This window comes from Homarus americanus, unplaced genomic scaffold, assembly GCF_018991925.1.
Source record: "Homarus americanus isolate GMGI-L3 unplaced genomic scaffold, GMGI_Hamer_2.0 scaffold33556, whole genome shotgun sequence".
NCBI lineage: Eukaryota > Metazoa > Arthropoda > Malacostraca > Decapoda > Nephropidae > Homarus > Homarus americanus.
In genome coordinates, this window is record NW_024713392.1 from 815,428 (window position 1) to 820,135 (window position 4,708).

A 4,708-nucleotide genomic window follows, 5' to 3' on the forward strand; every position below is an offset into this window, starting at 1 on the left:
CAATTGGAGCAATTTTCCCTTGTCCAACGACATGACCAAGGAAGATTAAGGTGGCATGTCCGAATTCACTCTTGGATAGGTTTACGGTGAATTTGAACTCTGCTAGACGATTGAAAAGTGCATGGAGTCGGCCAATGTGTCGTACCCATGTGTCACCCACGATGACTAGATAGGCGTACATTCCCGACAGGCCTTATGTCACTTTATGCATTGCTCGCTGAACTGTTGCTGGTGCTCCTTTGAGGCCGAAGGGCATAATTTTGTATTGCCACAGTGACAAAAGCTGAAGTCTGCTTTGCTTTTCCCGAGAGTTTGATTTAGTAGTAGCCTTTGAGAAGATCCAGCTTGGTGACAAATAATACTTGACCCACACTATCATTGATGTCGTCGATGGGCGGCAATGGATGTGCGTCAGCACATGTCCCCAGGTTGACCTTCCTGTAGTCAGTACACATGCGGACACTTCCGTCGGGCTTAGGCACCAGCACACAGGGTGACGCCCATGCACTACTACTCCTCTCAACTAGATCATGTTCCAGCAGATACTCCACCTCCTTGCTTGCTTGAGGGGAGGTGTGCCAGGCAGCAGTACCAGGTCGTGCTCCAGCAGAGAACACTGGCGTGACACATCGTCGAAGAGTAGCTTAAACTCCTGCAGCAGCTGCACCACATCCTGAGACTGTTGTTGAGAAAGATGGAATACTTTAGAGGTAGGGTCACACAATATAATGGAATTACAGATATTTATGGGGACATCCACTTAGAAATCAATATCCGAGACCACGTCCTCTCCTCCTGTAGCCGAACAAACCGCTTCACTCCTACCAAAATACGGTTTCAACCTGTTGATATGAGTCAGTCTCAAATTTTCTCTTGCCTGGAGTCGCTATGACATAGTTGAGGTCATTTACTTTCTTAACTTCAGTGAATGGACCCTCATATTTAGCTTCAAGGGCTTTTTCATTTTCCCCTGAACTTCTGACAGATTTTCACGAGCAATCTCACCTACTCTCTTCAGTTTTTCCTTAAACTTCTCTACATACACTGACAAAGGGACTTTTTATCTGATTACTTATCCAACTTTCTTTCAACACGGTCAAAGAACCTCTTACAGTATGACCAAAAATCATTTCAAAGGGATTGAATCCTAGGGAATCTTGGGGACTATTATGGCAAACAACATAAGTGGCATTCCTTCATCTCAATCCTTATCAGACTCCATACAGTATTTCCTAAGCATAGATTTAAAAGTCTGGTTGAACCTCTCAAGGGCACCTTGGGTTTGAGGGTGGTATACCGAAGCTAATAATTGCTTAATACTCAGTTCATTCATCACCTGCTGGAAAAGGAAAGAAGTGAAGTTAGTAAGTACCCTGATCCGACTGTGCAACTCTAGGAATGTCATATTGCATAAAGAAGTAAGTCAGAGCCTTATCCACACTCTTTGCTTTGATGTTTCGCAATGGTATAGCCTCTGGGTACCTGGTGGCAGTACACATGATTGTTAACAAATATTGGTGGCCACATCGACTTTTTGGGAGAGGACCTACACAATCAATTAACACCCTGCTGAATGGCTCATCTACCATAGGAATGGGTTCTAGGGGACCAGGTTTGATGACCTGATTCGGTTTACCAGCCATCTAATATTCATGGCAAGTTCTATAGTATCTGGCAACATCACCTTTCATTCCAGGCCAGTAAAAATGCGACAAATTTTTTTTGTATGTTTTCCTAACTCCTAAATGTCCTCCCAAAAAGTCGTGTGCTAACTTCAAGATTTCTCCCCTGTGACATCTGGGAATCACAACCTGATGCACAACATTCCATTCATCAGCAGGGTCAGATACAGATCTGAACTTCCTCATAAGTAACCCTGAATCCATGTAGTAACAAACAGGCAAGCGAGCCGCTTCTTCCATTTCCACAGCCTTCCTATAAAGTTCAGCTAATTCGGAGTCACTCTGCTGATCATCTATCATTTTTTCCCTAGTGACAGGTACTTTCTGAATGGTAATGTTGTCACCAGAAGAGAGATCAGCTTCAGATTTTGGGGAATGAGTGTTCACTGAATCTTTAGCTTCACTCACATCTCTCCCACCAAGGTCACTATCAAATGAATCATCCTGGCTGCCAAGCAGATTCTCAATACCTAAATCATTTACATCATTGCTAAGTGAACTACTTTCAGCAATAAGTTCAGGGTCAACTGAAGGAGATGTCTGTACCTTATTCCGAAGGGTCTGGCTCCTTGTAACTGCACATTAAGGAAATAAATCTGGGTATTCTTCTTCAATTAAACCAGTATTATTCTCCACTGTAGGATTCGAAGATACCACAGGATCTGGCAACACGCTGGCTCCTGCAATATCATTACCCAGCAAAAAAGTAACCCCTGTCACAAGTTGAGTTCTCAAATACACCCTACACAAAGGGACAGTGATCACTCCACCGACACCCTTAAGCACCACATTCCCTCCAGTACAGGAATCTTCCTCGCAGGGAACAGATCCTTTCAACAGAACACTGTGAGAAGCACCTGTGTCACGGAAAATCTGATTCTTCAACTGCAACTGAACCATCAAACATGAAAGGTTCAAAAGAATCCTCCTTTGGGCGATTACTAACTAAAATTTTGTCAAACATCTCCAGAGATCCGAATGAAAACACTGGCGCCTCCTTCTTTGCTTTCAATTTAGGGCAATTAGCAATCACATGACCTGATTTTTTACGGTAAAAACAGACAAATGCTTTAGTCTTGGCAAATGTCTTGGAAAGCTCATCTGAGTTTCCACGAAAATTTACTCTACTAGAAGAAGCAGCACTTCTATCCTGCCTATCACCCTTTTCCTTGGTTACAAAACCCTTTCCACCTGAATGATTTTGAGATTTAACAGGATAAATTTTGTGAGTAAGGGCATAGCTAGCAGCTAATGCAGCAGCTTTATGAACATTACTAATATCTCTCTCTCCTAAGTAGAATTGTATATCTCTCGGAGTGACTCTTTTGAACTGTTCTAAAATCATCAACTGAACAAGTTCCTCAAAAGTTTCTACCTTGTTAGTCTTTATCCACCTTCCACACATTTTACTTAATGAATAAACAAATTCTATATATGACTGTGCATCGGTCTTTCTCATAGTCCTAACTTTACTCTATAAGTTTTAGGAATGAGTTCATACACCTTAAGAATTTCTTCTTTCACTAACTCATAACTACGGCAAGTTTCACATGACAAAGACGGGAAATGCTGAACGAGCTAATCCAGTGAGCACACCTTGGATCATAACAATCCACGACTCTTCAGGCCACTGAGAAGACTTTGCAATTTTCTCAAACTGCATGAAAAACTCTTCGGGATCATGCTCGTCAAAGGCAGGCATAAGTCTCAAGTGTTTTGTCCTATCAAACAATTTGTCTCAGATTCTAAAGACAATACCTGTAAGTCTCGTCTTCTACTGCCAGCCTGTGCTAACGCTAATCCATGCTGCCTTTCACGCTATCTTTACCTTTCTTCAATTTCCTTCGAAGCCAACTCATGCAACTTATCCTTTTCTCGTTCTAGCCTTTCATGCTCCAATTCTAGCCTTCTTATCTCTACAGCTTCCCTGGGATTAAATGCACGCAAAGTCAGTGCTCCCCTCGGTAGCACCTCCTCATTCACAAGTTCAGCTAGAACCGCATTTTGAATCACAAACTTCCTTTCACTATGTTGATACTGAATTTCATATGTATCAGTAAGTCTCATCCAATCATCCTTTCATAGTGCACAGTCTTTCAACATTTTCGCGGATGGAGTCTCAACAAACTCCTCAACATCAGAAGTAGCCATGAGTAATCAATAAAGAATGTCCATAACTAAATATTCCCAATAGTTAATGAGTGATAAAGGGATCTATCCTGGCAAGGTCGCCAAATTGCTACGACCTTGGCCTCTTAGGTTGTAACAATTTAATTGAAATTCGACTTCTCTTTGTATCAAAGGTCCAAGGAATAGATCCCACCAAAATCATCAACTCATTACAATGGAGTATATTGAAAATCATGAGGGACATTTAATTACATTTATTAACAAACAAACAATAAATATATCAGTTATGTACAAAAATAAACAAATACAACTTTAGCTGATCAAACACATTAATCACTATATAATACTTGGTGTTCTTAAAAGTCAATCAAGGTTTACACGTTATACCACTAGAAATATACAAGAGGATAGGAGATACTTATCGTATGACTGCCAGCCCAATACTAAAAGCCACCCGGCTGTGAGAGGCAAAACCAAGCGAGCAGAGGCGGGCGGAATTGACGCCACAAACAAAAGACGTTCACATTGCGAATCCGCAAACAATAATTGAACGTTCACTCATTCATTAGTATTCGGGATAATATAATATACATTACTTTGTGTTACCTAACACCTCGAAAACATTGTTACATTTCAAGTATAACATATAATATCTAAATTTTAACTGCTTCGGTGTCTACGTACACAACGAATCATTCGAAGCTCATATGCCGACCAGTAATTTATTCACTGGTTCTTCTTTCCGACAGTCGTAACATCCACGTCTTCGTGACAGGTGCGATCAAATTAAACATAGTCAAGGCATTCTGGAACGCTTTAGACACTCAGTGGTACGACGTGTATAGGACTGCATTGAGGCAGAAGGGGGGTAACTTTGAACATTTCCTTTAGGTTGT